Below are 22,534 nucleotides of genomic sequence, written 5' to 3' on the forward strand. Positions count from 1 at the left end.
CTAGATAATGCTTATACTTCTCATCAGGAAAAATCCAGCTCTGACTCCAAAACAGCTCCCATAAACTAAAAACGGAATGCTAATTGGCAGGTTCAGCCTACCCTGGTCTACCACCATCATGGTTAGGATGATCTGGATCACCAAGGCAATGAAGGTATTGAATCCAAACACCAGGGGGTAGTGCTCCATGCTCAGGTTAACCGCGATCTGAAATACTGTGATGGTTGTAAGGAGCGTGAAGCTTGACTTGAATATCAAGTAGTTAGCACAGCATGCCCAGAAGTTGTCGGTGTAAAGCATGATCAGTAAAGCCATTGACCACGGAGAAGATGGCCAAGGCCAACTCTCCCAGTAGATCCCAGTTGACATTCACATAACCCACTGTGAGGGCAACTACAGACCCTCCAAATGTTGCAAAGACTTCTATTGCTCTTTTATAGACAGAAGAATTTTGGGACAGTGCCTTGCACTTCCACAGGATCTGAACATAGTTCAAAACCTGGTTAAAACCCACTGTGGGATAGGCCCACCACAGAGACCATTTAAAAAGATGCTTTGAGAGGTAGCACTCCCTCAAATCTCAGAACCACTGCATAAAAACTCTCACAATCACTGTACGGATTAGAGCTGCTCAAGTGGCCATCATCCAGACTCCCTGAAATGGTGGGTATTTCTTGGTTTCTTCTCCATGCAGCTGATGCATCAGCCTCCTGAGATTCTTTGGCCACTGCATCTGTGCTTGGTGAAGTCTGTACTTCATTGCTGGGTTTTGCATGAAAGAACATGTTCTTCTTGGGTACTGATAGAAAAAATGAACAAAGGAAGGCCAGGGTGACAGAGGCCCAGCTTATGATGTTGAGGTAGAAGTACAACACTTTGACCAGGGATACCAGGAGCTGGGCCAACACAGAGGCCGCCATGTAGGCCACCAGCATTGTGCTCCTACAGTAGCTGCTCCCTTTCTGGTAACATTCTAAGATGACCACACTTGTATGTATGCATAGTGGGCCACCTTGGAGGCAGTGCCCACCCCATAGAGGAACTCAATAGCCTTCATGGCCTTCACTCCTTGGCCAAACAAGAGCAGCAGCCAGGTCACAATGAAGCTGATGCCTCATAGGATGATAACTAGCTTGTAGTGGACATAACCAGTGAGGATGAACACGGGAAGAACAGCTCAGCCAGAGACCTTTCCACTCAGCTGGCATCTTCCTTCTTTTTCTCCAGGACCTTCTCCTCTGTCAGGATTGAGTTGGAAAGGGTGATGGCTTTATATACAGAAGCCGTCTTCCTTCCTAGCCACCTTCTTTGTAATCCCATTAAAAAAGAGACACCTAGACTTATACCTCTCTGAAATGATTGGGGAGGTAACCTAATCAAAACCTCTTCTCTTGAAGGAATTAAAGAAATCTCATTTAGTTTCTCTGGAATTTTGTGCTAAGTGGTTTAGAATCTCAGAAACCATAGAGTCAGAGGCAAGCCAATCACCCCCACACAAGGAATCTTCTCTGGAATGAAGTACTCCACTGAACTTCCAAAAGTGAGACTCAAACCCAGCTATTAACTGCACAGGCTAGAGGAGTCCTCAGACCTATTATTGACTGTTTGTCCAATATAACCTTTGATATAGTTCATGCAAGAACTTATTTATAATCATGGATTTAATCAGTGGAATACAGGGTACCATACATCCCCTTTCAATCATATTCATTTTCAATATGGCAATGTTACCTATAACCCCTCTCATTAGTTACCATCACTTCTAACCATTCCCTTGCATTTAAGTTCAACCTCATTGGGTAGCCATTTCCCTGTCTCTAGTTTCTGGGTACCTCTAGGTCTGCCATATTCTACAGCGTAACCTTTGATACTACCTTTACCACAGTCATTATGGTAAAATCTTATAGTATCTGTCCTTTTGTGTCTGACTTATTTTACTCAGCATTGTGTCCTCAAGGTTTATCCACATTATCATATGCTTTGGGACTGCATAATATTCCATCGTATGTATATACTGCATTTGGTTTATCCACTCTGTTGATGGGCACTTGAATTGCTTACATCTTTTGGCAATTGTGAAAAGTGCTACTATGAACATTGGCATGCAAATGTCTGTTCATGTCACTGCTTTCAGCTCTTCTGGGTATATACCTAGTATTGGTATTGCTGGGTCATAGGGAAACTCAATGTATAGTTTTCTGAGGAATCGCCAAACTGTTTTCCACAGCAGCTGCACCATTATACATTCCCACCAACTGTGAATAAGTGTTCCCATTTCTCCACATCCACGCCAACATTTGTAGTTTTCTATTTGTTTAATAGCAGCCATTCTTATAGACGTGAGGTGGTATCTCATCATCGTCTTGATTTGCATTTCCCTTATAGCTAATGAAAATGAGCATATCTTCATGTACTTTTCAACCATCTATATTTGCTCTTCAGAAAAATGCCTATTCATGTCTTTAGCCCATTTTATAATTGGGTTGTTTTGTTCTTTTTTGTTGTTGAGTTGTCTAATTTCTCTATGTACACAGGATATCAAACCTTCATCTGATAGGTGGTTTCCAAATATTTTCTCCCATTGAATTGGCTGCCTCTTCACACCTTTTTGACAAAGTCCTTTGAGGTATGGAAGCTCTTGATCTTAAGCATTTTCCATTTATCTTTTCTTTTTGCTGTTTGTGATTTAGATGTAAAGTTTAAGAAGCTGCCTCCTATTTCCTATTACTAGATCTTGAAGATGTTTCTTCGTTTTCTTTTAGAAGTTTTATGGTACTGGCTCTTATATTTAGGTCTTTAATCCATTTTAAATTAATTTTTGTAAAGCGTGTAAGGTAGGAGTCCTCTTTTATTCTTTTGGCTATTGATATCCCATTCTCCCCTGCCCATTTATTGAAAAGACTATTTTGTCCCAGTTCAGGGATTTGGGGTCTTTATCAAAGATCATTGTCCATGGATTTGGTGATCTATCTCCATACTCTCGATTCTATTCCATTAGTTGATCCTTTTATCTTTGTGCCAGTACAATACTTTTTGACTGTTGTGGTTTTATAGCAAGCGTTAAAGTCAGGAAGTGATAGTCCTTTCACTTTACTCTTATATACTATTTGGGGTCTCTTTCCCTTCCAAATAAATTTAATAACTAGCTTTCCAAGTCTTCAAAGTAGGTTGTTGGAATTTTGATTTGTATTGCATTGAATCTGTAGATCAGTTTGGTAGAGGTGCCATCTACTTTGCTATTCACGAGCATGGTATGTCTTTCCATCTATTTAGGTCATTTAAAAATTTCTTTTAGCAATGTTTCATAGTTTTCTGTGTATGAGTCTTTGACATCACTGGTTAGGCTTATTCCTAGAGATCTGATTCTTTTGGAGCTTATTATGAATGGAACTTTTTCCTTAATTGTCACCTCAGATAGATCATTGCTTGTTACAGAAACATTACTGATTTTTGCACATAAATCTTTTATTCTGTCACTTTGCTGAATTTGTTTATTAGCTCAAGTAGTTTGTTGTAGACTTCTCAGTGTTTTCCTAGTATAGGATCATGTCTTCTGCAAATAACGAAAGTTTTATTTCTTCCTTTCCTATTTGGATGCCTTTCATTTCTTTCTCCTTTGCAATTGCTCCAGTTAGGACTTCTAGTACAATATTGAATAATAGTGGTGACAAGGGGCCTTCTTGTCTCATTCCCAACGCTTTCAATCTCTCCCCGTTAACTATGAAGCTGGCTATGGGTTTTTTTATATATCCTCTTTATGATATTGAGAAAGTTTCCTTTGATTCCTACCTTTTGAGGTGTTCTATCAGGAAAGGATACTGAATTTTGTCAAATGCTTTTTCAGCATCAATCAATATGATCATGTGTTTTTCCCTTTTGATTTGTAATGTGCTGTATTACTTTAATTGATTTTCTTGTGTTGAACTACCCTGACATTCCTGGTATAAATTCCTTGGCCGTGATGTGTAAATCTTTTAATGTGTTGTTAGATTTGATTTGCTAGAATTTTTTTGAGAATTTTTGCATCTATGTTCGTTAGGGAAATCGGTCTGTAGTTTTCCTTTCTTGTAGCATCTTTTTCTGGTTTTGGTATTAGAGTGATGTTAGCTTCATAAAATGAGTTAGGTAGCATTTCCTTTATCTCCAGTTTTTTGAAGAATTTGAACAGAATTAGTGTTAGTTCTTTTTGCAATGTTTGATAAATTCCCCTATGAAGATGTATGGCCCTGGACTTTTTTTGTGTGTGGTAAGATTTTTGATGACTGACTGAATCTCTGTACTTATATTTGGTTTGTTGAGAGCTTCTATTTCTTCTTGAGTCAGTGTAGGAAGTTCACGTGTTTCTAGGAATTTATCCATTTCATCTAAGTTGTCTAGTTTGTTGGCATATAGTTGTGCATAGTTTTCTCTTATGATTTTTAAAATTTCTTTAGGATCCATGGTAATGACCTCTGTCTTATTTCTGATTTTGTTTATTTGCATCCTTTCTCTTCTTCTTTGCTAGTCCAGGTAGGGGTCCATCCAACTTTATTGATTTCTCAGAAAAACAACTTTGACTTTGTTGATACTTTCTAATGTTTTGTTGTTCTTCCATTGGTCTGTTTCTGCCTTTATCTTTATTTCTCCTCTTTTATTTGCTTTTATTTGCTGTACTCCAAGTGAACAGTTGAACAGTTAAGTCCTTGATTTTTGCTCATTCTTGTGTTTTTAATATAGGCAATTAGGGCGATAAATTTCCCTCACAACATTGCCTTTGCTGCATCCCATAAGTTCTGATATGTTGTATTCTCATTATCATTCATCTAGATATACTGACTTCTCTAGCAATTCCTTCTTTGACTTACTGGTTATTTAAGAATTTGTTGTTTAATCTCCATGTATTCGTGAAGCTCTGGTTCTTTGGTGATTATTAATTTCCAGCTTCATTCCTTTTTGGTCAGAAAATGTGCTTTGGATAATTACAATCTTATTAAATGTCCCAGCATAAGCTCTATCCTGGAGAATGTTCCCATGTGCACTAGAGAAAAATGTATATCCTGGTATTCTGGGGTATAATAATACATTTATGTCTATTAGGTCTAATTCATTTATCACATTGTTTAGGTTCTCTATTTCCTTGTTCATCCTCTGTCTTCTTGTTCTATCTATAGTGGAGAGTGGTATACTGAAATCTCCCACTATTGTTGTTGAAGCATCTATAGCTTTCTTCAGTTTTGCCAGTGTTTGCCTCATATACTTTGGAGCTCCTTGATTGGCAGGATGAACATTTATGATTGTTATGTCCTCTTGGTGAATTGCCCCTTTTATTAATAGGTAGTGTTCTTCTTTATCTCTTATGATGTCTTTACATTTAAAGTCTATTTTGTCTGATATTAATGTAGCTATTCCTGCTTTCTTTTGGTTACAGCTTGCATGGAAGATCTTTTGCCATTCTTTTACTTCCAATCTATTAGTGTCTTTGGGTCTAAGATGCATCTCTTGTAACAGGATTAGATTTTTAAATCCATTCTGCCAATCTGCATGTTTTAATTGGTGAGTTTAATCCATTAGCATTCAAAATTATTACTGTAAAAGCAGTTCTTGAATCCACCATCTTATCCATTAGTTTTTATTTGTCACATCTATATATTCTTTTCCCTCTCTCTCTCTTTTTATCTTTTAAATTGCCCTTATTGGTATTCAATTCTGTGCCTTCCTCCAGGCTTCTCTCTCCTGTTTTGTTTTGTTTTTTTTTCCAGTTACAGGACTCCCTTTACTATTTTTCAACAAGAGACTTTGTTGACAAATTCTCTCAGTCTTTGTCTTTGAAGATTTAAAACTCTCCCTCAATTTTTTTTTTTTTTTTGCATGGGCAGGCACCGGGAATTGAACCTGGGTCTCTGTATGGCAGGCGAGAACTCTGTCTGTTGAGCCACTGTGGCCCACCCTCTTCCTCAATTTTAAAGGACAGCTTGGCTAGATAAAGAATTCTTGGCTGGAAGCCTCTGTTGTTCAGGATCTCAAACACATCATACCACGTCTTCTTGCTTCCATAGTGCCTTTTGAGTAGCCTGAACTCAGTCTTATGTGTTTTCCCTTGTATGTAGTGGGTCACTTTTCTTATGATGTTTTCAGGACTTTCTGTTTCTTTTCAGTAGTTGATAGTTTGATTGGTATGTGTCTTGGAGTAGGCCTAATTGGATTTATTCTTTTTGGGGTTCATTTGGCCTCTTTGATTTGCACATTTACGTATTTTATAAGGTTTGGGAAGTTTTCCCCAATTATATCTTCAACTAAGTTTCCAAGCTCTTTACTCTTCTCTTCTCCTTCTGGGACCGTAATGATTCTTATATTTGTGCACTTCTTTTTTGTCCATCATTTCCCTAAAATCCAGTTCCATTTTTCTTGCCATTTGTTGTTTTGTGTATTCTAGTTCAATTCTTCTGTCTTTTAGCTCACTTATTCTTCCTTTTGATTCTTCAAATCTGCTATCATGTGTCTCTAGTATATTTGTAATTTGGTCTACTGTATCTTTCATTTCTGGAAGTGCTACCATTTTTGTAATTAATCTTTCTAATTCTTCTTTATGCTCATTGAGTATCTTCCTGGTATTCTTTATTTCTTTATAAATATCCTTGAGTAGTTGTTCTGTATTCTCTGTTCCTTCCAGTGTTTTGATTTGGTCATTTGGCTGGGCCATTTCTGCCTGGATCTTCACGTGCTTTGTGATTTTCTGTTGTGTTCAGGACATTTGAATATCTTAGTAAGGTTATTCTGCAAGTTGGTTTCCTTTACTCATCAAAAGTGTTGTACTTAAACTTGGTTTTGCATTGAACATTCCCTTTTGCACTTGATTTGTCAGTGATTCCCTGTGAAGCCAAGTCCAGATCTCATATATGAGCATAGTTCTACTTGAGGGTCTATTAAAAGCTATGTAGGTGTGCCTGGGTAGTTCAATGGCAGAACCTCCATATGTCATCCACTGCCTCCATAGTTTTCAGTGAGAAATCACACTTAATCTTATTGAGGCTCCCGTGCATGTGACTCCTTGTTTCTCTCTTGTGTCTTTCAGAATTCTTTACCTTTGGCTTTTGACAGTTTGATTACATCATGCTGTGGTGTGGGTCTATTATTATGGAATTCGTTGAGCATCTTGGATGTGTACATTCATGTCTTTCATTAAATTGGGGAGGTTTTCAGCCATTATTTCTTTGCAGAGTCTCTCTGCCACTTCCTCTCTTTCTTCCCCTTCTGGGATTCCTACAATGGATATATTGGTATACTTGATGATGTCCCACAAGTTCCTCAGCCTCTATTCACTTACTCATTATTTCTTCCTTCAGGAGCTCAGACTAAATGATTTCAATTGTCTTATCATCAAGTTCTTTGATTCTTTCTTTGGCCAGCTCCAGTCTGCTATTGAACCCCTTTAGGGAATTTTAAATTTTTTACTGTGGTCTTCAGCTCTTTGGGTGCTTTTCATAATTGCCATCTCTATATTGATATTCTGTTTGTGCTCATCTATTATTTTCCTGCTTTATTTCAGTTCTTTGTCCATGTCTTCCTTTAGCTCTTTGATCATATTTAGGACTATTTTTTTAAAAAACCTTTGTCTGGTACATCCCAGGTTTGGTCCTCCTCATTAATGGTTTCTAATGCTTTTCTTTGTCTGAACCATCACTTCCTATTTCTTTGTATGTTTTGTAACCTTCTGTGGAAACTTGGATATTTTGATATTTTAATGTCAAAATATTATCATTGGAATTTATATTCTGAGGCACCTGTTCCTTAAGCGCATATCCAGCTAGTGTTACAACTTTCCTTGAATTCCAGGAACTAACAAAAAGAAAAAGAAGGAAAAAAGAAAACACTTTCTCAATCTTTACAGATTGGGTGCTCTCCTTCAGGGCTTTTCCATACAATGAGTTAAGAGAACATCTTGAGGCCAAAGGGTAGGGGCCTCTGTAATCTTAACTGTGCATGCCTTAGGCACGAGCATGTAGCTTGAGGAATCCTCTCATTTACATAGGTATGAATGTTCCCTCTTTCCTAGGAAATAGTTTCCTTGTGGTCCCAGGCGTTACATTGTATGTCCTACAGCCAGCAGCCCCTTGCCCCTGGCAGTGCGACTTGACTGCTCTCCAACATGCATGCAGGTTCTGGGACAGTTAGTCCCTCAGGCCACCACCAGACAGATTGGACCAGACATACATCTCCCAGGATGGGCATGAGGGTTACTCTGTCCCTCCAGAACTGGAACCAGGGATCTGTACTGGGAGCATGAGCTGTCTCCATACCAAGCCAGTGATGGATGGGGTAGGTGTCAGCCAGAGAGCCAAGAGATTTTGGCTCTAGTTTCATTTTTTTTAAAGATCCTACCACTTTTTTTTTTGTCTTATCCAATCAACATGTAGTAAAGGTTGATAAATGGGCATGCTGGGGACTGCAGTTGAGTTTTATAGTCGAGCTGAATAAATTGTGAACCCCCCACAAAATAACCTGGTTTCAAAGGGTTATTTTTCTATTTTTTAAATAATATCATTCATCTTAAGTGTACAATCAGTAGGTCTTGATATAATCATTATGCCTTCACCACTACAGTCAATATGAGAACATTCTCATTTCTTCTGAAGGAAAAAATCCCATGCCCCTTATATCCCCCTTGTTTTTGTTTGCTAAAGCTGCCAGAATGCAATATACCAGAAATGAAACGGCTTTTAAAAATGGAATTTATTAAGTTGCAAATTTTCATTTCCAAGGCCATAAATATGCTCAAACTAAGGCATACAGGGAAAAATACCATGACTCAAGAAAGGCCGAGGAGTCCAGAACATGTCTGTTAGCTGGGAAGGCACATGGCTGGAATCTGCTGTCCTTTGGCTTCTGGTTTCAAATAGCTTCCTCGAAGGCTTTTTTTTTCCCTGCATCTCCAAATGTCTGGGTCTCAAGTTGGCTCTGTTTCTTGGCTTTGTTGGCTTAGTCACTTCTAAATTCTCTCCAAAATATTCACCACTTTAAAGGACTTCGGTAAATTCATCAAGACACAGCTTAGATGGATGGGGTCTCATCTTCATCTAATCAAAAGGTCACACCCACAATTGAGTGGATTATAGCTCCATACGAACAATCTACTCAAAGGTTCCCACCCTCCAGTATTGAATCAGGATTAGAAGAATAAAGCTTTTCTGGGGTACAAAACAATTTCAAACCAGAAGACCCCTGTTATTGACATTTAGCTTTGGTATAGTGCCTTTGGTGCAATTAATGAAAGAATATTACAATGCTACTGTTAACTATAGACTTTAATTTACATTAATTGTATTTTTTCCCATGTAACACCCTATTATTCACACCTTGTAATAGTGGTATATGTTTGTTCTAGTTCATGTAAGAACACTCATATTTATACAGTTAACCACCATCATTGTCCACTGTGGGTTTCACTGTTATACAGTCCCAGTTTTTATCTTCTATCTTTCCTTCTGGTGACATGACTATAGCCTTTCTCTTTCAACCATATTCATACTCTACTTTGTTAACTTGTGCTACCATCACATAGAATTGTGTTGTTATTTCCAAACCTTTGCAATGAACCTTATTAAACATTCTGTACTCCTTAATCATCTATTGCCCAATTTCTACCTACTTTCTATCTCCTGGTAGCCTATGCTCTCAAATTTAATTCTCAGAGTTTGCTAAAAAATATGGAACACTTCATGAATTTGCATGTCATCCTTGTGCATGGCCATGCGTATCTTCTCTGTATTGTTCCAATTTTAGTATATGTGCTACTGAAGCAAATACCCTATCGCTTTTTACTTTTCTTTTCTTTTTTTTTTTTTTTGGCATGGGCAAGCACCGGGAATCAAACACAGGACTCCAGCATGGCAGGTGAGAATTCTGCCACTGAGCCACCATCCTAACGTATTGCTTTTAAGTAGCCTTTTTTCTTGATTCAGTGCTCTCCATGTTACTGAAGACTTTTAATTTTTTTTTTTTAGAGCTTTGAGAAAGATATTTCTGCCATTTCTTGCTGTTTGTTCAAAGCTTGTGCAGGGGGTCAGAGCCCTGAATTGTCACTCCACCATCTTGATCAGGCTTGATTTCTATTTTGATTCCACTGTGGTTGGAGAACACATTCTTTATGATTTCAATCCTTTTTACTCTTTTTAAGGTTTGTTTTATGGACCACGATATGGTCAACCATGGAGCTTGAAAAGAATGTGAGCTTTATGTTGTTGAGTGGGTGGTGTATTCTATAGACAGCAGTTTGATATGGTAGGTTGATGAATTCTCCTATATCCTTGCTGATATTTTGTCTATTAATTGATCAATTGATGAGAGAGGGATGTTGAGGTCTCCAACTATAATTGTGGATTTGTCTATTTCTCTTTTCAGTGCTATCAGTTTTTGCTTCATATATTTTGTAGCTCTGTTGTTTGATATACACATATTTAAGATTACTATGTCTTCTTGATGGATTTGACCTTTTTATCTTTATATAATATTATTCTATATATTTTATTATATAAAATATAATTTTATGTAATTTTATTAGCTACTTTATACTAACTTTGCCATTGTTTTCTTTTGATTAATGTTTGCATGATATATCTGTTTCCATCCTTTCAACCTACATGTATCACTATATTTAGAGTGACTTTCTTATAGACAGCACGTAGTTGTGCCATATTGTTAAATCTACTCATCTCTGTCTGTTATTTGGTGTTCTTAGACTGTTTACATTTAATGTGATTATTGATATGTTAAGACTTGTCTGCCATTTTGTTTTATTTTTTGTTCATTTTTCTGTTGTACCATTTTATTTTTGTTTGTTCTCTTTGTCTTTCATATTTGTTTCATTTTTTCCTGCCTTCCTATGGGTTGCTTTATCCTTTATTTGAATTTCATTTTGGTTCATCTATTGTGTTTCAAAGTGCATCTATTTGTATGGGATTTTTTAGTAGTTGCTCTAGATATTACATTATATGCACATAACTTGTCACAGTCTACTTGTGTTGACATCTTACCATATCAAGTGAAGTGTCAAACCCTTACCTCCCTTTACATCCCTTTGCTCTTCATCATTTAAAACATAGTTGCTTTAGAAGATGGTGGCATAGAAAGGTGTAGAATTCAGTTCATCCTTTACAGCAGCTAGTAAGTAGCCAGGAACTTCCTGGAACAACTGTTTTGGGCACATCCATTACCAGATACACATCATACACCATTCTGGAATGGGTGGAAGGGCTGAGATCATGCCACAGAACTGGAAGTAAAGCCTCAAACACTGGAAACTAGTGCCCCTTCCCCAACGGCATGGCAGGCTCAGTCAGGAAAAAGAAGAGCTCTCAGCTGGGAACAAGAGACAGCAACCCAGCCAAGCTCCAGTTGCATTTTAACTAACACATTTGGACTGCTGAATATAAGCTCCAAGCACAGATCAACCTAGAACAAGCAGGAAAGGAATTCTGAGGTTTCTCTTGGCAGACAAAAGGTGGGGCTAATGGAAAACAAACAAACAAACCTGAGACTTTTAAGTCAGCCCAGCTCAGAATATTGGAAAAGGGCTGTGCCTCAAGGTACATAGAGCCAGGTACCAACTCTGGCTTTTTCTAGGCATACCTTGAGGACTGGGGACTGGCTCTGAAAAGGAATTTCTTCTTTTTAAAAAAATCTATTCTAAGTAGCTCATTAGAGAAAGCCTCAGGCATTTTCAGTCCTCAACTCTGATCCAGGCAGGGGTGGAGTTGAGATAGGTCTGAGAGACAAAGTAACAAGTGAAGGAGATAATTCCCTAAAAGGCTTATCTTCTCCAGAAAAAGGAGGGGGCAGGGCCCAGCTTGTGAGGTGGCCCTCAATCAGAGAATTCAGAGCCCAGGGGCTATGCCTGAAGCCTGCTTTCTACTTCAGCCTCTGTCTCAACCATGCCCCTGGCAGCTACAGGGCCTGCTTATCATTAAAGGGAGTGCACCACTTTATGTGGCTACTAAACGCCACTTGCTGGGAAGGATAGGAAAGGCACAGCACCTATAGGCGTCACAGGAATCTCTAACAACTTGCTGGGTTTCATCCCCAGGGAAACTTAATACAGATTACACCCCCCTCCTGAGGTCAGGGCCTGTGTTGTCTGGGAAAACCTGACTAGGGTCGATTATATCTGGGGAGGCCAACATACAAAAAGTTTCCATTTAGTTTGGGCAACAACCAGAAAAGAGCCGAAAAATTCTGAACAGTTAAGTAGAATCTATGTTAGAGATCTAGAACAAGTTGAACTCAACACCAAAAAACAGAGGAAAAGCCAGCAAACAATAAAAACCCTAGGTAAAAGAGTGATGCTTAGAGACCAACAAGAAATTATGAGTCATACTAGGAAAAATGAAGATATGGTCCAGTCAAAGAGATAAGCTAACACTTCAAATGAGATACAGGAGTTGAAACAATTAATTAACGTTCAATCAAACATGCTAAATCAATTAAAAAATCAAGTCAACCCCATTGTTAGATGTGTATTTGGAGGAACTGAGAGCCAAGACAAGAATGGACATTTGCACACTGGTGTTTATGGCGGCAGTGTTCACATGTTTTGGCAACGGTTGAAGGTGGCCTAAGGGTACATCTACTGAGGAATGGAAGGGGGAACTGTGGTGTATACATGCAATGGGCTGTTGAATGGCTATAAGAAGGAAGGAAGTTGTGAGGCATGCAACTAAGTGATGAACATTGAGTACACTAAGTTGAATGAAAAAAGCCAGAAATGAAAACACAAATATTATGACTCCTATTAATATTGACTAACTATAATGTGCAAACTCTGAGAATTGAATTTGAGAGCATAGGTTATCTGGTGCAGCCCTATTGTAAAGGTTCCTAGATTGTAAGCTCTTACAGCAGTCACATCTATTTTGGAATTGCAGCTGTTATTTCTCGGTTCTGAAATGCTGAGCTCTTTGTGTATAACATGGTTGTTCCCTGGAACCTTGGGTATTTGGTGACACCTGAGATTCAGAGCTTTTTTGTTGTTGTTGTTGTTGGATATAGAATTCTTGAATGAAAATTCTATTTTTTTTCAACATTTGGAAAATGTTATGCCACATCCTTTTGACCTTCAAAGTTTCCGATGAGAAATTGCTGTCATTCAAAATGCTTCTTCCCTATGGATAAATTATCATTTCTTTCTCACTGCTTTCAAGATTTTTTCTTTGTCTTTAGCTTTTAGAAGTTTCACTAGAATGTGTCCTGGTGTGGATTTCTTTAGTTTATCCTGTTTAAAGTTTTCTCAGCTTGGATCTGTAGAAAGTTCTTTTGTCAAAATTGGGAGGTCATCCATAATTATTTCCTTGAGCACTTTTTCAGTCCTGCCTTCTTTCTCCTTTCCTTCTGGCAATCTGATGATATAAAAGCTAAGTCTTTTGTTGAAGTCCCTCAGGTCTCTGAAGCTCTGGTTTATTTTTTTCCAGTCTATTTTCTCTCTGTTGTTCAAATTGGGTAATATCAACTTTTCTGTCTTCAGGTTCATATACTGGCTATAAAAGTGATATATGTGTGGTGTATACGTTTTGTATTAGTTTGTTAAGCTGCCAGAATGCAATACACCAGAAATGGAATGGCTTTCATAAAGAGAAATTAATAAGTTACAAGTTTACAGATCTAAGGTGGAGAAAATGTCCAAATTAAGACACCAACAAGAGGTTACCTTCACTCAAGAAAGGCTGATGCCATCCAGAACACCTCTGCCATCTGGGAGGGCATGTGGCTGGCATCTGCTGGTCCTTGTTCCAGGTTCCATTACTTCGAGCTTCTGATGCCATTGGTTTCCTCTAAGCATCAGTGAGCCTTCACTGGGACACACATCTGGGTTCTGGCTTGCTTAGCATCTCATGGGAAGGCATATGATGATATTTTGCTGGGCTCTGCCTATGTCTAGGCATCTCTCTCCCTGCTGGCACTCTGTGTCTATGCCAGCTCTGAAGCAAGTGTTCTCAAAGCATCTGCATCTGTGTCAGCTCTGAACTCTCTCCAAAATGTTTCGTCTTTTAAAGGGCACCGGTAAGGTAATCAAGACCCACCTGTTATGGGTGGAGTCACATCTCCATATAATCTAAATGTCACGCCCCAAATTGGGCATGTTACATCTCTGTGGAGATAATCTAATCAGAAGTTTCTGCCCCATGATATTGAATCAGGATTAGAAGGAACAGCTGCCCCCACAAGATTGGATCACGATTAAAACATGGCTTTTCTGGAGTGCATAACAGATTCAAACTGGCAATATACGATTGAATATTGTGTGGCTTCAGAAAGGAATGAAGTCATGAGGCACACAATGAGGTGAATGAAACTTAGGGACATATGTAGTGCAAAATAACCAGAAACAAAAGAAAAACATTGTGCAGTCTCTTTTAAAGAATACTTATAAGAAAATTGGGGCCTAGACTGTAAGCTCGTATAGCAGTCACATTTAGTGCAGAGCTGTAACTGTTATTTCTAGATTTTGAGATGCTGTGTTATGTATGTATAACCTTGTATTTCCCTAGAATTCTGGGTACCTGTGTGACACCTAAGACTCAGAGTAGGAGTTCTACAGCTTGGGAAGTCAGCACTGACACGTATAACAACTGCTGAAGGAACTGAAAAAGAGATCAGGCATCAATCAGAGATAAGAACAAAGCTGATTGGGACAGGATTAAGGTAAATCAGAATACAGGGATAAGGAGGACATTGTATTTTAGACTTCACCTACTGTGTGAAACCCAAGGAAGAGAGGTTTATTTTGTCCAAAACCTAATTTTTCTGTAGCACATAATCTAAGTCAACCTGTCTAGATAGCTCATTTAAACAACCCCAATACATGGAGCCCAGGATGGGAATGAGAGCTTCTAATTCTGTATAGCTTAATGTCATACCCAGATACATCCCAGGGTACAGTAAGTAAATAATTAAAAAGTATTGGCAAAGTCCCTTGAGGGATGGGAGAAAAAAATGAAACTATTAAACTTTACCACCAGGGAACCCCCTCATATTATCTCAAACATTAGGGACTCCCAAGTCAATAGGTCAAACCCTTGACCTTGAGGCTTGCTTTTGTGAAGCTTATTTATGTAGTGGAGAAGCTAAGGCTACCTACAGTTATGCCTAATAGTTACTTTCAGAGGACCTCTTTTGTTGCTCAGATATGGCATCCCTCTCTCTAAGCCCAACTCCACAAGGAAAATTATTACTTTCCCCCCATGTGGGAAATGACATCCAAGGGTGAAAGTCTCCTTGGCTACATGGAACATAAGTCTCAGGAATGAGTCTGGCCCTGGCACTGTGGAATTGACAATGCCTACCTGACCAAAAGGGGGGAAAGAAATGTAACAAATAAGGTATCTGTGATAGAGAGTTCAAATCAAGTTGAGAGGCTATTTGGGAGGCTACTCTTATGCAAGCTTCAGCTAGATATTGCTATTTACCATGGTTTGCCAAACCTCAACCTAAACCATTCCTTTCAACCCTGAAGAACACCTGGGGCTTTAGTTGAGATTCTGCCAAAGTTTCAATCACTGAGATTACTTTCTAGAAACTACAACCTCCAGATGGGTTCCTAGGCCAGATAAGTCCTGAAACACAGGAGGGCCAGCCTTTCCAAGAACATCAACTAATTTCACCCCCCATCCTATATTATCAACACCCCTTTCCAAAATGAAAAAATTAGAATGAACATAGCCCAAATCTGCTGAAGATTGGGAGAAGGATCAATGGAGAAGGAGAAGGTATAACAGAGAAGCTAGAGTTTAACAGGTGGGTATGACTCCTGAATCATTATATTGATATTTCTTTTAGTCTCCAGTATCTTGGAGAAGCTAGAAGGAAAAATCTTTAATTGTGGAACTGTAACCCATACCAAATTCTGAAATCTCTTACACCAGGCATGCTCCAGCCTTAGTGTCTTTTTTCTGCTGAGAAGCTCTTCTCCAGTGAGCCACTCGGCTTGCTGCTTCAGATATTTCTTTACTCTCATTGAGGCCTCTGCTGACCGCACTATTTTTTAATGTGCGAAAAATGCTCTGATCTTTACATTTGAAGATTTTTTACATATGCCTATACCTGTGTAACCACTACCTAGATCAAGAAGTCCAACATTTCTGGCCCTGTTGCCCTTTCCAGTTTCCCTTGTGCATTTCCCAGGTGTAACTACTCTTATGAATGCTATCATCACTGATTTATTGGGCTGGGTTTTTTGGGGGGTGGGGGTGGTGCATGGTCCAGGAATCGAACCCGGGTCTCTTGCATGGAAGGCGAGCATTCTGCCAGCTGTTTTTGAGTTTTATCCACATGACATCATAGATTCTGCATTCTTCTGTGCCAAACCACTCTATTTAAAAATTACAACTCCTTCCAGCATTCCCCAAGCCTTTTCCCACTGATGTTGTTCATGACTTCATCTCCACCTAACATACTAGTTTTGTTCAATTGTTTAAGTGTCTATCTGTCCCCACTAGAACAGGAGTTCCATGTGGGCATGTGGTTTACGTCTGTTTGGATCATTGCTCTATTCCCAGCAGCTAGTGAACTGACCCCCACATGTGGGAGGTCAGTACATAATGAATAAATCTCCTTTTTTGGGGTGATAACATTGAGAGTCAGAAAGGTGAAGTGACTTCCCCTTGTCACAACATTAAATGGCCCTTGCTATACTCTCCTCTCTGACTCAGATTCAAAGGATGGAGCTGTCTGTTTTTAGCCCTCTCTTTCCCCATGCCCCCCTTCTTTCTCTCTGTTCTCACGTTTTATGTTTTTTCCATTGCAAAGGCCCTCACATTTGGGGTCCAGTTATGAACAGTGGGACTTGAAATTTTAAGAATTAGGAGCACACAATCATACAGTGATGGAATCCTAGAAGCATGGACTCCTTCCATAGGGATCTTAGAATTGCTGGCTTTTGCAGTCTTAGAATCTTGGAATCTTTTGCCTATGGATTCTTAGAATCCTTGACTCTTAGAGGTTCAGGGGGAGCCTTGGAATGCATGTGGTCCTGGCTCTGATCACCCCCCAGAATTTTCATCTACCTGAACCCCAAAACTGTGCTGCTAACCTGCTGCCTGAGTCCCTCCCATGTATGAGAGTCCATGCACATTCGTTTGTGTATCTCATTGTGGTTAGGAATGTAAATGGCATATGAGAGTATGGATTTGTTAAAAAATATTTACCACGTGGTCACTATGTGCCAGGTACTGTACCAGACCTGGAGACACATCGATCAGCAAAACAGTGCATCTGTGTGCTTGGCCTGTGTGCTGGTTTGAAAGGAAGTATGCCCCCTAAGAAAAGCCATGTTTTAATATAAATCCCATTTCATAAAGGTAGAATAATCTCTATTCAATACTGTATGTTTGAAACTGTAATCAGATCATCTCCCTGGATGATGTGATTTAGTCAAGAGTGGTTGTTAAACTGGATTAAGGGACAACATGTCTCCACCCATTTGGGTGGGTCTTGATTGGTTTATTGGAGTCCTATAAAAGAGGAAGTATTTTGGAGAATGAGAGATTCAGAGAGAGCAACACTATGAAGCAGAGCATCCACCAGCCAGTGACCTTTGGAGATGAAGAAGGAAAACGCCTCCCAGGGAGCTTCATGAAACTGGAAGCTGGGAGAAGAAGCTAGCAGATGATGCCGTGTTCGCCATGTGCCCTTCCAGATGAGAGAGAGAAGCCCTGACTGTGCTCACCATGTGCCTTCTCACTTGAGAGAGAAACCCTGAACTTCATCAGTCTTCTTGAACCAAGGTATCTTTCCCTGGATGCCTCAGATTGGACATTTCTATAGACTTGTTTTAATTGGGACATTTTCTCAGCCTTAGAACTGTAAACCAGCAACTCATTAAATTCCCCCTTTTAAAGGCCATTCCGTTTCTGGTATATTGCATTCTGGCAGCTAGCAAACTAGAACAGCCTGTGTGCTGCATGCGCACATGTCTGTTTGCTGTAGTGGATGAGTACATGCGTGTAGATGTATCTTTGTATCTCGAGTGCTTGTCCATACATGTATTTGCAAGTGTGAATTTTCTGCTGTGTATGTGAATATGACTGTGTCCAGTGTGTAGGGCATATGAGTCAGCACAGTTTTAGAGCAGACCATCTGAGTTCTAACTCCGGCCCCAGTCCTTACTAGCTGTGTCACTCTGGGCAGATGCGCTGGTTTTAATCTCTGGTGGACCCCAGAAAAGCCATGTCCTTTAATCCTCATTCAGTATTGCTGGCTGGGAGCTTATTGATTGTTGCCAAGGAGATGTGACTCACCCGATTGTGGGTATTAGCGTTTGATTAGAGGGAGAAGAGACTCCATGCATTGCAGGTGGACCTTGACTGGAGTCCTTTAAAAGAGGAAACATTTTGGAGAGAGCCCCTTTAAGAGCCATACAGAGCCAGCACAGCCAGAGACCTTTGGAGAAAATGCTCCTGGGGGAGCTTCATGAAATCAGAAGCCTGGAAAGAAAGCTAACACAAACTGCCAGTTCGCCACATGTCTTTCCAGGTGAGAGAGAAATCCTGAACGTCATCAGCCTTCTTGGAATCTTTCCTCAAATGCCTTAGATTGGACATTTCTATAGATTACCTTTAATTTGGACATTTTCAGGGCCTAAGAACATGTAAACTTGCAACTTAATAAATTCTCCCTTCTAAAACCTGTTCTGTTTCTGGTATATCACATTCTGGCAGCTAGCAAACCAGAACAGCAAGTTTCCTTAAAATTCTGTAAGCTCATGTTTTTCTTCTGTAAAATGCGGATAATGACAGTGTGTCCACTTTCTGGGATGATTTAGGACAGTACTGCTCAAAATAGAGACTGGGGGAAATAGAGACAGGAATTGTTTGTTACTGGTTTACGATGAGATAGAGACAGAAAAGGACGGTATGTATTTGCAGCCTTTCATAGGAACTTGGTTTGCTGTGGCATCCAGGGTTTCAGGGGACCTGTCTCCTGTAACAGGGTGTAGTCACACTTGGGTGTGGTTGATTTCACAGTCAGCTCACATATGGATCCCTAAGAGTTTGGAAACGAAAAGCAAACAACCCAACCTGGTCTTTCTCTACAGAGAGTTTGAGAAGCCTGGGGTTTAGAGGATTAAGCTGGATAATGCATGTAAAGCTGCTCCTCTTCTGATCCGCTTTTTTTTCAACTTGATAACGTACCGTATGGCAGAAACAACGCTCCTGTGAAATAGCTGAGCCCGTAGGTGCACACATAGAGCCAAGAGGGGCAAAGGGAAGGTCTCGGTTGTTGGATCAGTAGAAAATAAGAGTGAGAAGATTGAGAGGAGCCATTGAGGGGTTGGTGAGAGAGCTGGGGGGAAGGGGGGGTGGGCTGAATCAGTATCCCTAAGCTGGAAACAGACCCCATGAGGTGGTACTGAGTTCTGTAATGGACAGGAGCTTTTAGGGGGACACTGGATTGGGCCAAGGACTGGGTCAGGTGAAACCAGTAAGGGGATCCAGACTTCTCAGAGAAACTGGGCTGTGAAAGACAGAAGCTATCCTGGGTGATGGGTCGAAGGCCCCAGGACCCCTAAGGGAGGCCCCTCAGCTTGCAGGCTACAGACCGACTGTGCCGTGTGCCCTTGTGTGGTGTGTGACCCAAATGGCCTTGCCGCAGGCTCCCACAGGCTCTCCTCCCACCCAGCACCCATGCGCATCTCACAGGAACCCCCAGCCATGCCCACCTATATGTACATGCTGGTATAATTGGCCATCTGTCATTTTTAATGTGGTAGTTCCTTTCGCATCAACATTACTTCCATAGTAATTCAGAGTATTTTATATCAATGTCAGACTTCATGCCTTTGTATCTGCTGTCCCCTCTATCTGGCATATCTCATCAATCCTTAGCTTCCTGAACTCCTAGTCATGCTTCAGAACCCAATTCAAGACCTCTAGGGGTTCCCATTTGGGGTTAGTTGTGCTCTTTCAGAAGCTGTAGACACTGAGACTGTTGCAATGGCCTGAGTACCTGTTGGTCTCCTCCATTGGCCGAGGATGTCCATGAGGACAGTAAAGTGCCAAATTCACTGCAGATACAGTGGCTATCTCTATTTCCTCCACAGTGTCCAGCAGAGCGCCTTGCATGTACTCGGAATTCAGTAAGCACTTTTTTATATTTTTAAATTTTTTACATGGGTAGGCACTGGGAAACGAACCCGGGTCCTCTGGCATGGCAGACAAGCGTTCTTGCCGCTGAGCCATCGTGGCCTGCCCAGTATGCACTTTTTGAATGAATAAATGAGTCAAAAGACAGTCTCCTAGATCCCATTCCTCTCTTACCTCTATCCCACCATGTTTCCCAACATCAACCCCAGCCCCAGTTCTATCTCTAGCTATCGGACCCTGTCCCAGCATCACCTAAGCTTTGGTTAAGTCTCAAGTGTGTTTCCTGGGACACTGGTCCCATGAAATGCTTCCCCCCAAAACGGGAAACCCTGTAAACAACATATCTTGGGAGATTCACATTGCACTTTTAGCATATTTGAGGATCTGCAATATCCCGAGGTAAGAAATTTGGTAAGTAAACCAGATTTGCCAAATGTATTTGACCATCAAACCCTCCCCAAACAACCTTTTTTTTTGACATTTATTTGGCAAATGTTTATTGAGAGCCTACTGTGGGTCAGGCTTCACCTTAGGTGTATATGATAGACATGACCCCTGCTATCAGCAAACTTCTTGCCCAGTAAAATAGGAGCTAACATTTTTTAGCACTTATGATTTGCCAGGTCTTGTGCCAGGCAGTTTACATGCTTCATCTCATTGAATTTCCATTCAAAGTCTGGGAGTTAGATATTATCGCCCTATTTTACAGGCTTAAAAATGAGGCTCAGAGAGGTTCTGTGACTTTTCCCAAGACACACAGGTAGCAAATGGCTGAGTTGGAATTCAAACCCAAGAACCACTGTCAGGAGAACCCAAACTCTAAAACATGGATGAGTATTCTTAGAACACTCAGGCGCTATTTCTTGAATTCAATAACCCGTGCCAACCCAGGCCAAATCCCCACCACAGCCCTAAACCTGATCCCAGACTTAGCCCTGGCTTCAGCCATAGCCCTGGAAAATCCCTAGGCATGCTTCAGAACCTTGCTCAGAACCTCTAGAAGCTTCCATTTGTTCCCTGGGGAACATCAGTGAAAAAAAAAAATACTATGAATCCAAGTGATAATTTTTACAATTCACATTTATTTTGGAAAAAAAAAAAGATTCTGCTAAAAATACTCCTACAAAGGCATTGGAGTAACAGGGTCAGGGATACTTGTGAGCAGTGCTGGAGAGATGTCCTCGGCCACAGCAGTGGGGGTGCAGAGGGGACAGGGCTGCCCACAGCCATCAGAACCCCAGAGAATCACTCCTCAACTCTCCAACATTGTCAGGAAACCCCACGACTCTACCCAGAGGAAACAGGGTTCTGTGAAACCCCATCAGACACCCCTGATGCCCTGGTTAATAGTTCAGGCTTGTTTGGCTCAGGCTGGAGTGGACACCTCCGGAGAGGGAGATTATGGCTGTGACAGCAGCTCTGGGGAGTGGGGAGAGGAAAAGGTCAAAGAAGGTGTCACAGAGCATCCAGTCCCAGAATGCCCCGAGTGATATGTCCCCCAGGGGGTCTGGGATTTGATGGGCAAAGGGCCTGACAGCAGGGAGGGGCCTGAGGCTGTGCGAAACCACCAGTAGCAGCATAGCAGAGTGAGTAAGAGGGCACAGGCTGGGGTCAGAGACCACTTACTGACCACGTCATGTGGGAGAGCCACCAGGTCACATCTCTGAGCTTCAGTTTCCTGGTCTATGGAACAGGAATGATAATTGTGCCTGTCTTACAAGGCTGTGTGAGGATTAATTAAGCAAGACACGTGTATACAATTAAGCACGTTGTTGGCATTTGAGAAATAGCAGCTGTAATGATCTTGGGCTGGGCGTGATCAACCAGTAATTACTCTTCTCTGGAGCTCAGAGAGGCTGGCCGTGATGGAGTGTCCCTGCCAGGCTTACCCTGGGCCAGCCTCAGAGGCCAGTCTTTGTACCCCTGGCCCATCAGAGTCCCTGTCCACAGAAGGGAAAGCAGCTAGATGATTTCTGAGCTTTGAGCAATCCAGGGGCACCTGCTTAGGTTGGCTTCCCTGACCCTGTAGGCAGTGGTCTCAATCAGAAAGGGTGAAGGGGTCCTTGGAATCGGGCAGGGGCTGTGTGAGCATGGAAGCACGTATCAAGTGTCAACGGGAAGGCACCTGGCTCTGGGACTGGCAGCAGGATCCTAGGATTGCCCACCAGTTATGAGTGGCTCTGCCCAGGGAAGACCTCAGCTGGGCTCTCCCAAGGCAAGTCCCTGGCCCTGCAGCTTCCTCTCCAGGGGCTTTCACCCTGGATGATTCTCTCCCAAAACTGAACCAGTGGGCCTCTCTTTGGCTCCTGAGCTGAGCTGCTCGGTAGCCACCAGCCAGTCTTTGTTCAGCTGCAAAGCTGGGGCAGCCAGCTCCCTTTGTCCCCTGGAGGGCCCAGTGGGGCAATTCTATCAGTTCCACAAAGGAA

General features: G+C 41.0%; 1 non-coding gene and 1 pseudogene across 1 annotated transcript; both read right to left on the bottom strand.

Annotated features, from left to right (window-relative positions):
* LOC143658568 (thiamine transporter 2 pseudogene) overlaps positions 1 to 22,534 on the bottom strand; it is a 27,172-nt pseudogene continuing 4,638 nt past the window's right edge.
* On the bottom strand, positions 9,678 to 9,779 carry LOC143675235 (U6 spliceosomal RNA). The gene has a single exon (XR_013171477.1). It is a non-coding gene; the product is annotated as a U6 spliceosomal RNA (small nuclear RNA).

This window comes from Tamandua tetradactyla, chromosome 2 (genome assembly GCF_023851605.1).
Source record: "Tamandua tetradactyla isolate mTamTet1 chromosome 2, mTamTet1.pri, whole genome shotgun sequence".
Taxonomy (NCBI): Eukaryota; Metazoa; Chordata; class Mammalia; order Pilosa; family Myrmecophagidae; genus Tamandua; species Tamandua tetradactyla.